The following is a 17,237-nucleotide window of genomic DNA, read 5'->3' as shown; positions in this document are numbered from 1 at the left end:
AAAATATGAGGTAAAACTGTAAAAGTAAAACAATGAGTTTTGTTAAAATTCATCATAATCATTAATTTTAATCTAACGAAAATTATTAGTTTAAATTGAGATTATGCAGTTTTTTTTTTAAATTGAGGAGATCCATTCTCGAAAATTTCAGCTTTACTATTGAAACATATTCACATATAAATGAATAAATTAGCAGATTCATTTGTAAAACATGAGTTATCTCTACAATCTGATGTATGTTTTTATAGTAGTGTGTTCAGTTTCACAATCCTCTCGTTCAGGGGGATGCTGATGTACTAAACTCAAATTTGAGTAATATCTAGTTTTCTCTTGAGTATTTTGTCCAAACAACTAAAAAAACCCTAATTTCGACTAGGTAACATTGGAACTTAGGAAAGGGGCATCGTTTATCACTCTAGCCAGCGTCCTCAGGAATGATAAAAATTCACGTAAAATCATTCTTTCAACAATTTATCACAATATTGCTGGAAAACGTACTGTCGATGAACCTAACAATAGCTCGTGCAATAGTGCTTGGAAAGTTCCCTCATCGCAACAATCTTCATCTATTCCTTCCCGTTTCTTCGGTCTATTTGTTTCTGTCTCAAATTGTTCCGAGATTTTAATTTTTTTTTTCCTTTTTTGTGTCGGTAGCTTTAGGTCTCCTTTCATATTGTCATTCTTGATGTATCGAGGGGGTGAAATAAATAACTTCCCCACTACAATAGTTTTATTTATACAAGGTAAGAGTAAATTTACTTTGATAATGAGAACTTCGTTATCTTCTATCTAAGTTTGGCCTACCTTTGTTATTTGCATTTTTAAATTTATTTGGTTGGTGGTCTGGTGTATTTTTTTATTCCACCTTTTACTTTTAGTTAACTAACAACTCATTCACACATAATAAATTAAACCTATCTATATATAGCTGAACCGGTTGGGAAGTTCGATGTGTAGTTTCGCGGTGAGGGAATAATTCCTAAAAGAAACGCTATGAACCTATGAGAATCTTGGACCCAACATTTGGAATTTTGGTTGTATATGTCGATGCATATGTTAACACGAATGCATATACATAAAGAGAAAAGATAAGGAAGCTTTTGACGCAACCAATAATATGAAAATTGAGCCAGAGTGCAGTTCTGATAAGAAAGATTATTGTTGTGTATCGATAAAAAGTGTAGGACATAAAAGTATTATTGTTTTAATGTGCTCCATCTTAGAAAATAATGTTTAAATTAACTTAATTAACCGTTTCACTGTGACTCCAAAATAAAAGCGCGCTTATGAGGTCCTTGCATTGTCAGAGGCATAATTTGGACGGTAATCATCTTAGAAACTATATAAGAATATTTTCTTGTTATACAATCAATATGATAGATTACATCACACCTACAAAGACCCAAGATTCCTCTTACACTTAACTCAGAATCGTAGAGATGAAGAAATATATACTACACTTTACATTTAACAATTGTAATGTACTCCATCTAGGGAAGCTCACTAACCAATCTGATTGGTTGGCAATGAAAGCTTTATACACATTATATTAGTAATTTAGTATGATACATTCCGTACCCAAAAGGAGTGCCTTTTAGTTATCACTTCATGAACAAAACTTGTTACCTAATTCCCTTTTACTCTTTTCTAAATCCAAATTTAAATCAAATGACAGCACGGTTTTGTCCTCCACTCTCTCATCATCACACTCTGTTAGTCACTATCTTTATGTTAGCTGCAGCCTTACCACTATGGTTTGCAAGCTCAGCTCAAAGTTTATCACTCGAACACGCCACTCATGAATATTAGCAATCAACAATTTATGCACGCACTTGTTGGGTATGGGAGTTTCTCATCTTAAAAATTCCAATTCCCAATAAATTTGATGAAGAATAATACTTTTCTTCTACTTATTAGGCCCCCTTGTACTCTCAATATTTGAAACAGAGCAAAGTAGCAGGTCATATATAACATGGTATATTTGACCTACATTATTCTAGTTAGGAACCATTTTTCTATGGTTGTTTTTCTATTGATATTCTACTGAGAAAATATTGCATTTATATAATTATGCAACAAAAAGGAATAAAAAATACTAGATAAATTATATATAGGAAATAAATAAAGAAAATTATACCATTGAACTCATAAATCAACTGTACAACATTATTATAGCTTAATTGATAATCTTGAATTTGAGTTATAAGTGTTTGGTTATATTAAATACTTAAAAAAGCTTTATAGCATGTAATCATCCTAAAAACTCGAGTAGAATTATTTCTGATAAAGATTCTTGTGGTCCAAAAAAAATGATTTCATATAAAGAAAATAATAACTAGCTTTTTTGTTGTTGTTGAAATATAAAGAATATAACTGTATGCTATATATGTCACCCGTTACTAGCTGTCTAATCACATCCTCTTTTTAAAATGCTTTTTGATCTATATATGTAGACCCCCGATCGTTGAAATGGAAGTATAAAATGAAAATTAAGGAATATTAAGCATTCTCTTTTGACGTGAATAAGTTATGGTTGACGAAGTTAACAAACATCATGATGCCAAGAGGAGACTTCACTGGCGCAACAGTTATGCATTATGATAGAGAGATTAATGTGCCGGACAAATTTTGGTGGGTGGGGACATCGCCCCTAATTACTCAATTCAAATCCCTAATCATATCCATTAACTGTTTTAATTTTTTTAGTCCATCAAATGATTGAAAATGATTGACATGCACTAACTACTACATCAATGAACCATTCAATTAGAAATTGCCCACGTTACGTACAGACACAGATTACCTCCTTCCTTCTATTTTCATGTTTACTTAATACTTCTACTAATAATAACCTTCATAATAATTTCAAGCATATAAATTAAAATCATGCCTAAAAAATACCTAAGTTCTACACTCTGAATTGGTTTAGTCCAATGCCTACTCAATGCACATAAACAATGATACAATCTGTGTTTAGGTCATTTTCACAAATCACTCTATGTTAAACCCATTTTTTTATGAACATTTTCACCGATCAATATAATCACTTTGTCTCATGCAAGAATCAATAAGAGTGTAAATTTTCTGGCCATGAATGACCATCCATTCTCTAATTATTATGCCTCCCAATCCCATATCCCAATTATTGTTGATTGGTATTTAGGTATAAAATAAATTATGTTGGAAAAAAAATTATTAGTTTTATATATATTTACAATCCTTATGAAGATTAATCACCGTTTTCAACAAAGATTATTTTATATTAATATTATGGTAAAAAAAATCTTTATAAGATCTGGATGGTCTAAATGATTTTCATTTATCAAAATGCAGGTGATAGGTCTTCGGCATTACACATGTCCAAAGGGGTCAAAGTACATTATCAGAGAGAAGTAGCAAAATATGGACAATGGACGTAAATTAATGGTTGACACTTGACACTCATCATGCTCTTTGTATTTCATACATATACATACGTAAGTAGAATGAGTACAAGCATGTTCCAATGCCGGATTCTACGGGTGACTTTTGTCATTTTTGTGTTATGTATATTAAACAAGAAGGCCTCACATGGGAGTTGGATGCAACTGAGAATAATTCACCAACTCCAAGCACCACTCTTCTTTCTAACTCTTGAGAATAAGTTAACAAATATATAATAACTTACTTATGTAATACTGTATAATTTAATTTAAATATGAATGCAGTTTAGCTTTCTCAAAATGATGGCTGTAAGTGTTTTTTTTTTTACAAGACGGGTATCCTCTAGACATCTTATTCAAGTTTAATATGATTATTATAAATAATAAAATTATTTTTTGATTTAATTTTAATGCAGTTATATATTTAATTCCTTAATATAAGACTATTAATTAAATCAAAATAATCTCATAGGTGATACAGTAGTAAAGAGGTCTTTTATAAATGGTTCATTCCAGAAGATGATGACGATAAAAGCAATTAATATGAGGTGCACAAATTAAAGAAAAGATAACCGCAAGGGTCAATGATAGGGCTTGATGCTGATGAAATTTGCAGGATCTCAAATCTTCATCATAAAATGATTGGCAAACGAATTGGATTTTATTCAAATATGGACCCCTGGGGTGCATTTATCGAGATCTTCCACCGTTGCTGTCGCATACAAATAAAATTGTGAATCCAACGTCCAAGCTGCAAGAGTAGTCAGATAGCAAATTATTTTACTCAACCCAGATTATTTAATTTCAGTGCAATGTATATACATTTGAAGAAATTAAATGAATTCAGTCCACAGATAGTCATGTCATCATGCAACTTTATCTTCAGTGTTTACTTCTTTTTATGCCCTTATCCTTACAAATTTAGCTAATTTATACAAGTGGCCTGCCATTATTTTCACTTTTCAGTCAGATACTTAGACATTATCGTATTGGACTAAATTTATGATTTTTTTAGTTTATTTCGAGAGAGGAAAAATCGTTTTTTTTTTCATTTTTGAGAACTTTAAAGAAAAAAGTGATTATTATTATTATTATTATTATTATTATTATTATTATTTCTTTTTAAAAAGTTACATCCAAACATATTATAGCTCACACGCGTTGCCTCATTTCAATAGTACGAAAAAGTTAGAAGTCCTTTTAACTTGAAATTTCTTTTTGGTATATGAAGAAGGTACTAACACAATTTTTTAAAATAAAATAAAATAAATCTTTAATGTGAAAATCCGTGGGAAGAAGACTAAAAGAGTAGGAAATATATACAAAAAAAATAGATATATCTCTTTAATCTTTATGGCATTATCGTATCACTTATAAGAATAACAATTAGAATTAAACTTAATGAATACTCACAAAAATTACCTACAATAAATAGGTTTTACTATCAAATGAATTTGCCTCGATGAATACTTGTAAGATTTTGTTGGTATGATCCGTATGGATAATATGTACCCAACCTACCACACACTATAATTAAGGTCTAATGGAGTCAAATGTAAATTAGAACCAAACTATTAGATGATAAAATAAAATAAAAATAATAAAATTAAGTCAAATAACTTTTTCTCAAAATTAACTCAGTCCTTTCCATGAAAAATTCTAAAAAAAAAAAACTACCCCCATTTCACGTGACGTGAAGAACCCAAGTGCATACAATAGAAGTGATTTTCTTATAGAAAATTGGGTTGATTTGGTACGTGGGAGCAAAGACACCATTGATTCCTACCGGATAGTGGCTAGTGGCTACTTTGAAAAAATATATGTTTGAGTTATGCTCACGCATGTTTTTAATTGATGACTTTAATATTTTGTTATTCATAATTTATTTAAAATTTAAAATAATATGGAACCCATTTTAATTATTCTCATTTTCTTATATTTAATATTTCTTAGAAACACTTTTAAATTCACTCATGTTGGTAAAGAATATAAAAATGTCATGTTATTAAAGAAAGCATAAAACACTTACAGTAAAACCCTCTATTGTATGGGTATTTTTGCTCATAAAGACTTATAAGAGAAGGAAAAATAAAATAAATTTATCCACAACTTAAAAACAGTTAATTCATAAATGAATTTGTATAAATTCTCTCATTTAGTTTTTCAAAAGTTAATTTTTAACTTTTGCATAAACTAATTTTTACTTATACAATTAAGCTAATTATATTTTTCTTCCTACGTAACTCCGCAAGTGAGGCACGTAGGAAGGCCTTCATTGGAAAAGAAAAGCAGTGAACTGTGAAGACCCAAAAATATCAAAAAGTTCCTTCTGCTATTCTTGGGTCTCTTTTTATTTTTTATTTTTGTGTGTGTGTGTGCACATTGTTCTTAGATCTTTGAAACTGGATTTCCAACATAAGCAAAGGATGTGTCCATTCCGTGAACCTAAGACCCATGCAAGACAAGGGCTTTACCTAATAGTTAGAAATGGTCTAGCTTTTACTTCTTGCACCTTCCTTTTGTCTTCCTGCATCTCCCAAAAAACACAAATGGTCAAGAATACCCCGGCATTGCTTCAACCTTTCTTGGGACCACGTCGATGCTTCAAAATTAGGGTTGGGGATGAGCCAAGAACTTGGAAGGATCTGTGAAAGGATCTCGGGCTTGCACATTCTTCACGATCTCAGGCTCAAGAGATTTCTAATGGAGCGACAATGGCAACGAAGGTTTCTAATGAAGTAGCAACAACACTCTTTGAACCCAAGAATAGCTATTATTTATCAGTGCAAATAGGCTTTTGGATTTCCTATTCCATATTATTTTTTTCCAGAATGCATAATCCAAAAAAAGAAAAACCTTAAGTAAACATTGAGAAGAACAAATAGTATATACATTAGAGAAAAGAAGCTGGGAGTAGGTCTATGGGATGGGAGGTACTTACTTTAGGAGAAATAAGTAGAGGAAAGGAAAGTTATAACATGAGAAGGGTAGTTTAGGGATATTTTAAATTTGGGGATGCGGGAAGCGAAAAGGGAAATGCAGGAAGTAAAATCCCAATGCTATTCACCGTGGGCTTTGTTTTTATGATTGGGTTAGTCTGGTGCTCATTGTTGGCAGTTAGATTTTTTGCCCTTCAAATTCCAGTCAATAAGGTGGTGAATCATCTAGAGATCAAATCAAAATGAAAAAATGGGCAAGGTATTTCACCATTTTTCTGAGAGGGGTTTAAATATTTTATTTTTCAATAATAATTTTCATTAATAAAAAAATACATTTCTTTCATAGTGATAATATTCTTTCACTCGAGTATTTATTTTGAAAATAAAATAATACAAGAATTAAGGTTTGAGTTCAGCAAAAGAAAAAAAATGATGGGATTTACATTTTCTAGCAAGTATCCTTTCATTGTACGAATATTTATAAATCCATGTAATATAAAAAAAATTAAAAATTAATTTACTTTTAACAAAATATACATTAAATTATATTATATTATATTATATATATATATATATATATATATATATATATGTATGTATGTATGTATACATTTGAAAATTTTAATTTCAAAGTTGAAATTCTATTTTAAATAATATATTGTTTTTAATGATAATTTACAAATGTTTGATCATATTTGATGCTTATTGAGATAATTTGAAAATTAATAAAAGTAAAGTATTTATTTGATTGACTGATTAACCAAAGAAATGAAAAAGACGTTGATTTGACTTCGTATAGAAGTTCATAAACAATAATTATAACCCAAAATGATCATATCAGATTAAAATCATCTCTGATAGTGAATATTTATGATCTAAAAAAGTGTCAATAGTAAAGAAGGTGCGAGATTATATAAGGAAAGTAAGTATAGAATTAAGGATTTGAATTTATAATATAAGATTTATTTTGGAAAATAATTAATGAAGTAAGGGGATTTAGATTAAAAAAATCCTTTAAAATGAATTGTCTTTAAATATACAAGTAAATATGTCTTGACGTTATAATTTATTTCAGATTAAATCAGAAAACAATTTTTTATTATATATATTTTTAAATGAAAAATACTTATGCCATTTCATTTAAAATAAGTGCAGAAATACAAAAGGAACATGCTTAAGGACTTGAGGACTCACATACAAAGTTGACGTCCTAACTAACGTATGAACCACAAAATTAGTTTGACTCTTGACGAAACTCATCAATAAGTTTGAGAAATAAGAATGTAAAATATTAATTACATATATTCAAAATAGCAAAAAGATGTGACTTGTGGGTGTTTGTGTGTTGATTCCATCATCAAGATATTACCTTTGAGCTCGACTCCTATGCCCATTTCAAGGCTTGGTACAAACCCCAAGCTTCTGCTTCTGCCGCGTCAGTAACTCCATGGTGCTAAGAGATTTAAGCTCTTAGGATGTGTTTAGTTTAAAGGATAAAAATATTTGAGAAATTTTTGAATTAAAATATAATATAAAAGGTGTGAATCCCAAAAAAATTACAAAATTTCTTTCTAATATTATTTTTTTCCTCTCTACTAATCACACCATTTGGCCATTGTGATTTCTCAAGCAAATGCCAATGCCAAACCTTTGTTGTTGTTGAAATATGGCTGCGTCAATGTTGCGGTTAATCTGACCGTGAAAATATTTTGATTATATATTACTTCAAAGATAAATATATGTAGTTTTTGGATTCATTGTCCCGTCATAACTTGTTAAACCTATATATTCACAGGTTTGGTTTCTTTTCGAGCTCTTTCCAATCTTGGTTGAACATGAATCTTCTTCTCCAGGAATTGGGTTATAACAGTGGGCTAATGCTTGTTATTTAATTTGGTTTTGGAGAAATAAGCATGTCCATGAGCTTGATTGTATTTGTCCTTTCAAACCATGGCAGCAGGTCATCCAAACTTGCAACGAGTATTATGAGAAGGACCCTCCGGATGAGGGTTGGGTGACCCTGAATACAGATGGTTGAATCCATGGTCTTATAAGGAATCATCAGGGGAGAACTTCTGCTTTTGTAGCGGAACTCTAGGGAGTACTTTTTGTAGGACTCTCTTTGGCCAAGCAATATAACATGCAAAAAGTTATTGTGCAAGTGGATTCTCAAGCTGTGGTTAGAAGTCTTTAGAGGGATGAGAAAAGGTGTGCTTCTGCTTGGAGTTTAATTAAGGTGGTTCGTAAGCTCATTTCTTCTAGCGGGCAGATTCAGATTTTCCATGTGTTTAGAGAAGCTAATGCTTGCGGAGATGCCTTGGCCAACCTAGCTAGCATGTAGGTTAAAGGAGGAGTATGTAGGGGTGACAAATAGATGGATCGCATCAATCCTAATCCGTATGCTAATGGATTGGATCAAAATACTTTATTAATTTATTTTAATTAATTAGAAATTTTTTAATGGATCTTATCCATTTGATGAAAAAAATTATTTAATTCATCAATTAACACTATTTTCATGGATGAATATCCATCCAATCCATCCACAAACAATGAAATTTAAACTTAATTATTTAGCTTTAAAATTTAAAACTTAATTGTTTTGACTGACTTCAATAGAGACTAATTTTTGATTCACATCAACTGATACTATTTTTTAGTTAACATCGACTGATGATGTTTTTTGTCAATGTCAACTTAGGTTATTTTTTAGCTGATATCAGCTAGGAATGTGTTTTTGTCAATGTCGGTTGGTGATGTTTTTTGACAGACATCAATTATGATTTTTTAGTTGATGTTGGTCTAAACAATTTTTTTGCTAATGTCGGCTAGGTTTTATTGCTAACATTAGCCAAGACTTTTGTTTTGCTGGCATCAATTAATTTTTTTTTTGGCAACGACAATTAAGGTTATTTTTTGGCCGACATTAACCATGACTATTTTTTTTTGTTAGTGTTGGTTAGGACTACTTTTTATCGGCGTCGACTAGGGTTTTTTCGATCGACGTCAACTAAGGCTATTTTTTTGTTAATGATGATTTTTGGCACACATTGACCATGGCTATTTTTGGCCGATATGAGCAAGGGTTTTTTTGGTTGGCATCGACTAAGACTATTTTTTTTATTGACATTGGCTAGGGTTTTTTTGACTCATTGTCAGATGAGGCAATTTTCTTGTCGGCATCGGTTAAGATTTTTTTTAGATGATGTCAGTCGGTGATATTTTTTTAGTCATCATCAGCAAAAAAATAATTCCAACTAACGTCAATCGAAAAAACAATAGTTGATGTCAAGCATAAAAAGTCTTAACCAACATCGACATAAAAAAAACTAGTCGACATCAACAGAAAAATGGTCTCAACTGATATCACGCAAAAAATATTATTGGTTAAAAACCCGAGTCAATGTCTGTCAAAAAATTGTCCCGACTAACTATAATTGAAAAAAACACTAATTGACATTGGTCAAATATTACCCATAAATTCTTTTATTATTAAGTTGGATCAATTTTAATCCATTAAGTATTGATTAGAGGATTTGTTCGATTTTAAAAATTAATGAATGGACCATTAATCATCCATAAAATTAAATGCATGAATTTGGATCCATCCATTTGTTCTAATTTTTTGTAATGAATGAATTGGATAAAATTATTGTAGATGAATTGAATGGATAATGAATAAATGGATTCATTTACCACCATAGGAGTATGTGATGTTCGAGCATAGTCCAGCTTTTATGTTGCCTTTGCTAGCTTCTCATGCTTTGGGAACTTTGTTCCCTAGAGTTGTACCCTCGTTGTCTCTTTTCTTAGGCCGTTAGGCCCCCTTCAATACCAAAAAAGAAAACATAAAATAGTTGACTCACTTATAAACTACTCAATTATCTTATCAAACACCCATTAATTTGGTCCTTGATTTGTTCAATGTTGCAAAATATATATCATTCACTTTAGTTTTTTACATCAAGAAAAGAAATCGTAGAAATATATTTTAATTTTGTAACATTTAACAAAGCCAGCGGTTAAATTATTTTTTAAAATTAAAATACTTATAATATTTAGGACCAAAGCATAAGTTTCTCTCTAAGTTTTGTTAGTTAGTATTTAAGGTTTAACAAATTGATTGAGGAACTGATAAAATGATATTGTAATAAAAATTTGTTATAAATATTATAAAAATATTGATAAAATTACACAAACAATTTTTTTTTATAATTTTTAACTCGATCTTTAATAAATACCCTAACAATTGCCTTACTCTATTTACATTCGTGGGCTATATTTATCTTAACGATATTTTGCAAAGTACGACAATTATATTCTATGACGATACAGTAGTACAGTACTAAGCTCAAGCTGTGTTGCGTACATGTTCAATTGCCTTTTTAACTCTTCTCATTAGCAATTTTTTGCAATTTCCGTTTTTCCACTCACCTTTCGGCTTTAGCAAATTCCTTTTGTATTTTTCTTCCACACCGAATAAAGAGGGAGGAAAAAGTGATACAAAAGGTTTGAGACCGAAACCTCTGAATTAATATGGATGATATAAGTCAATGGGTGTGTGGGTGGAGCCAATAAGATTTGTGATAATTGAGTTGCTAGCTTGCTTTGCATGCATGCTCAATTCCAACTTTGTTGCACTTTATCTTGTAACTTTTTATAAAAGTTTAAAGTGGCGATTTAGTAGATTTTCAATGATCGCATTGACATAGATAATTATCACACTAATTAATAGATAGGGCAAAGAATTTGCATGCCTACCCGCCTGCGTAAACCTTTAACTGCCACCGATCACAATAGAGACAAGAATGTTCATTATTAACGTGAATGAAATTTGGATCCTAAAACTAACTTTAAACAATTGAGAGAATGGCCAAAGGTCTAAAAATAATTATACTTTTAATAAAATTAATTTACTCATTATTAATATAAGTTACTGAGTGATAAATTTTATAAAAAATATTTAGTATTATTTTTAACTGTATATAATATTCTAATTGCCACTCTTTTTCCTTACCTATTTGTCTCACTAATGAGCCTCATTTTTCTAACTTTTAGTTTTTATTACTATTTTGTTATATCATGCTACTTCAATACTTCAAAGAATTGGAGTGAATAATTGAAATGGTCAGGTGGATTATACAGGTGCTGACGTGATCTTGATTTATTTTTAGAAATTTAAAGATATTAAAAACGTGTTAACAAAAAAATCATTTAAAATACTATTAAATTAGGTCTTAGACATAAGTTTTTATATAAAGCCCATCCATATTTTAGCATGACCAACCGACATATAAAAAAGATAACAATGAAACATGTCATGATAAAAGTTTCCCGTCCCTTCATTAGGTGTTGACAACCACGATCGAGAAGTAGGCGAAAAAAGCACTTTTGAGAGTCTTGGAGACCTGCCCATCGAGAATCACTTCCTCAAGCTTATAGTGAGAACAATTCCTAAATAAGTTTTTTTATTTTTTATCAGTCCCAAATAAGATTATATGCATCTTGGTTTTGTGATCAGTTAATATATCCGCTACTGCAAAAAGTATACACGTACTCGATTTATGCATGCTTGTTTCGGGTAAATCTCTTGATAATATCTTGATTTTTATTTCGATACATAACTATGATTAGATGAGAATTAAACACAAGTCTCATGTTTAAATAGATCATTCCTGATAATATCTCTATTTAAAACATTAACCTAATAGATATTCTTTAATACACATATTTAAAGAATGAATCTTTAATTACGCATATAAGAGATTATTTATTAAGTATACCACGTTATTATTATTAGGGGATTTCATCCTTTCAAAGGAAATACACTTTAAAGGATAGTAAATGATCATATATTTTAAGGAAATTAATAATCTTAAATATTATTATCATATATTTATATTTTATACAATTTTATCAACTATACCATCAACTATACCAAATCTAGGTTGTTTTTTTCTTTCTGATTAAACCAAATGTAAGATGATAAAGCCTATTCTCTCTCTCTCAAGTAAAAATCGATACTGACCAATTGAACAAAGGAATACACGTGACAGAACTGGAGACAAGCAAAGGGTATAGAACCGATGGGTGACAAAAGCTAAATGAAGAATAGACAAATGTGACTTTTTTCATATTCTTTCACTGGAAAAGCCTTTTAACTTTGAAATGGCATTGAGTACTCTACTCTACATTACAGTACACAGAATACAAACAGGCCCAGCGGTTACTCACTCGCAGAATGAGGCCGAAGATAAATACTAGTAGTGTAGTGTATTAGTACATGGCTCAGACACTGATCCTATTGATTGGTTGGTCCTATTGGGAAAAAAGATATAGAGAGAGAGAGAGAATATACTAATAACTAAATAATGAATTATGATAAGATTATTATGATGATAATGTGTGTTGTTGGCGTGTGGAAGACAAAATGAAGATAGGTCTCATGAAAAGGTTCAGAAGGCATTGTCCCCTTAAACCCGAACACCATGCACTGCTTCCATGCTCCCCCTCAGACCACGCCAACCTTCTGCTTTGCTTAGGTTCTATCACTCTAACTTTTTGTTTGGACTGCGTGCACTCTCTTCTATTGTGAAATAACAGTGGACCCCACCTCCCCTCCCCCCCTAGGCAATTCCACACACCTGTCTTCATTCTTCTGTCCTGACCATCAACGATATGCATGTCCTATTCAAAGACTTCTTATATTCTCTCTACTCTCTTCACTCCACAAAACTTTTGTTTTGCTAACCCTGATTAGACTCTTTGATTTTCAAGTGAAATAAATTTTGAGGTATTCTATCATGCTAGATCAATCTTTGATTTGAGATTTATTTGTATTTAAATTATTTTCATCCTCTCTAATAATATATTTTATGAGAATCTTATCAGATTTTCTTTCAACTAAATATATATTGTCAACTCAGTTAGTTATTTATTCTATAAAATTATACTGCAATTTAAATTAATTTTACTTATGAAAAAAAAGTTTAAATTTTGTCTTTTTAAAAGTTAAAATCAATCAAATTTAAATTTTTGAAATATTAAAAAAATACTGAGTAGACATTTTGTTATTGGATATATAGTTTAATTTCCTATGAGGTGATTGGCAACGTAACTAAATAAATAGGGATATTCTTTTATCTCATTTGTTGTTTATTCTCAAAATTATTTATTCTTTTCGTATCTTTACAAATTATTTTAGTGCAAACTAATTACTGATTATAATTTTCTCTATTTTATTTAATAATATTTTAAAAATAATGGATGAAATGAAATTAAAAAATTAATTATTATTTTATATAACTAAAGACTATGGAGGAATAACCCTTACCATATGTGAAATTGTATTTCATATAACTAAAGATATATAATGTAATGAATAGGTTTTTATTCAAAAATGTAAAAAAAAAAATATAAATTTCTATAATTTGATTTATTAGAAAAATATTTTAGTAGAGGGTGAAAGATTTTTACACTCGATACTATATGATTGACATATATATTTTTTCCTTAACTAGAGTTAAATAAATTACCCTTATATTAATTATTTACTCCTCTTTGAGTCTAATATTACCCCTTGTTATGTTAAATGAGCTCGTTTCAAGTCAAAACACACACACACAAAAAAAAATCTATCAAATATAGGACGCATACTTTTCCATTTTTTTTAAAAAAAGATACATACTTAGATTTCGGGTTGTAGGTACCAATAAATCCAAATTGATCCATCCAACCCCAACTCAAATATTTTGGTTTAATTTTTTAAAATTATTCAGATGAAATTCAACTCAATCCCATCAAATTCACTGATACTTGAGATAAGTATCGAGTTTTTGTGAGTTCATGAACTCAACACAACTCACCCCTTTAATATAACATTTTTTTTATTATATTTGTATTTTTAAAAAAATATAAAAAAGAGAAATAAACACACACATCAGATATGACTACACAAGAGAGTCAGTATACTGACCACAACAATTACACAAGCCAAATGGCCTCACTTTTCCAATCTTTTTATAAGATACAAATTAAAAGTTTATCCTAATTTTTTTATAAGATATAATTTAAAATATTTCCTCTATTATTTTTTTCACAAAATACTTTTAATTATCAGTCATTTTCTTGAGGTGAATAGAAACTCGTTATGTGTATAAAATTTATCATATTTCTGGAAAAAAATATTCAAATTGTATAAAATTCATTCTTTAAATTATAAATTCGAATGAGTTCAAAAAACAAAGTATAAATTCAAATAAAACTATACTCGAAAGTCCAAAATGTATATTCTATATAGGCATATCGATATTAATAAAAGAACAATTAAGTAAATGTATATTGGCAAGTAGCTCTTACTCATGAGTATAAGTAATATGATGATATTCGCCCTGTCTCGTTTACAAAAAAGGCAAAGAAAAAACTTGTTTAACTTACCATTTAGATATTTATTTTCTATCCATCATAGATTTTACCCACAGGAGTCCGTGGATATAAATGATTTAGTCATCCTAATGTTGATTTACATTTCACTTTTTTTTATATCTTTTTATGCAGCTTACTTAAAAATAGACCATTGAAATCATATATATTTTCCTAATTATTAGCCTGAGTAAATAACACTAACATTCTGTGAGCTTTTGTCGAATTTCTTTAGATACCTTTAATTTTTTCTACCCCTACATTAATCATAATTGTTTGAGAACATTTTTTTTATATATTACACTAACTTTTTTAATTGTTTGAAAAATATTATATTGTATATCTTATAAAAAAAAGTTGTTATAAATATTAAAAAAACATTAAAATTGTGTGCAATCTCAAAAAGTATTAGTATATTTTACACTATAAACTTTTTTTGAGATATTACTTTTTTTAAGGATAACGTATGTGTTTAGTATCTCAAAATATTTCAAAGTGTTAGTTTTAACTCCGATAAAAATTTAATATATTTTGGGTCTTTATATTTACCCTAAAATACATAGCTTTAGTTTCTGACGTAGAACTAAAATCTCATCACTTTTAATATATGTAGGGACAAAAAGGGGTAGAAATGTATGTATAAAAGAAACATGTTGTTTAGACAGGAACACTCTCAAGCATCATAAATTGTGGAACGCCGGCAAATTTTGGCTTGAAAATGGTTGAGATATTGTAAGATTACATCAGAGGATCTCTTTTGGTGTGGTGTTTTTCCTTTATATGTGTATTTCTGTTGGAAGTTATATAGTTATGTTTTTTTGGCATTTGCTACATTGGCCATGTAATCTGATGTATGATGGACCTTCGTTTTTTTCCCTCTCTGATACATCTTGTGCCCGAAAGAGGGTTCTTTTAATAATATTCTAGTTTTGCCTTTTTCAAAAAAAAAAAAAAGAATGTAAAATCATAATTGAGATTTGGGTAATAATAATTTTTTAAAGAGTAAATGCTTAAATTGGTTTGTCTCAAAAAAAAATTGCTCAAATTGGTCATCTAAAGAAACGTGAGATTTCATGTTCATGCTCTAAAGACTTTTCACATAAAATAATCATTCACAACTATACTATAAAATAATGATAATTTATAATTTAAAGTATTAATTATTTCAAGCACTAATTGATGTTCAAATATATATTAAAGGACTAAAACGAATGCCACTTTTAAACAAATTAAGAGACCGTGTTTATGTTTAACAGAAATAAATGATTAACTTTATAATTTTTACATCATTTTTTTAAGAGAATATTTCTTACATCATAACGAGTATTAATTTCGATTTTTATTCAAAAATTAAATTATAACAAATACATGTATTTCTTTAAAATTTAATCAAACAAGTAAATCAGTTGACATGAAATTATTTAATTTAAAAAAAATTTAAATTTGAGTCTTCAATATTCAATTACATTAAACATTTAAATAAAGAGTTTTATGTACATAATGATCTTATCTAATACCACCAAGATACTAGTAGTATATTAAAAAAAGTATGATGATATATTAATCGACATAAATACAAAAAACCAAATAGTATGATGATATCTTAATGGATAAAATTGCAAAAAATTATTACCTTTCAAACGAAATGAGATCTCTCTTACTAATAAAAAAATTAACAAATTAGAATTAAAACATCTAACAAGAAACCATAATATTTTAGTTTATGAACACTAATAAGTTCACAACCACAAATTTTTCTATAAAAAAAAACATTCACAACCACAAACCACAAATAAATATTGATAAGTTACAATAAGTACTACAATAAAAAAAAAGGGATTGATCCAATCCAACTCATCTTCACGTGAAGAAAAAGTTGGATAGAGTTGGACTCATTTTCAAAATAGGTTAGAAATTTCCAACCCAAAAATGCCCCATGTAGTAAGCTAAACAAATCAATCGAATAGATTGATCCGATTCTACCATTTTTAATCACAATCATATATTTTAATATATTTTTTTGGGCAGAGTATATTCTACTTTTCTTTACTAAAAATATATAATATTGTCTACATGGAAAGGATATAAGAAAATTAACTTAACTATTTTGTTAATTAATAAGTTGATGAACTTGTAAAGGAATAAAAAAAATGAAAAATAGGGTCGAGCTATATATGGGTTTTTAATGTATTATATGCTTTATTTTATTTATTCTTTTTACCAATGTATTTAAGATCTTTGTTATATCTTTTTAACAATTTATTCCTTTATAATAAAATTAAATTAACAATTTTGAGGGTGATATTATTGTTTTATGTATTCTCATTATTACACAAGACTAATTAAGCTAAAGAAACTCAAAAGATGCAGTGGTAATATAAGATCTCATTAATTTTTCATTGCAACTATTTTTTGAATTAACAATAATCACACATCACAAGTAAAATTAGTCTTT

The sequence above is a fragment of the Glycine max genome, chromosome 17 (assembly GCF_000004515.6).
Source record: "Glycine max cultivar Williams 82 chromosome 17, Glycine_max_v4.0, whole genome shotgun sequence".
Taxonomy (NCBI): Eukaryota; Viridiplantae; Streptophyta; class Magnoliopsida; order Fabales; family Fabaceae; genus Glycine; species Glycine max.
Note: the sequence above shows the minus strand (reverse complement) of the source record.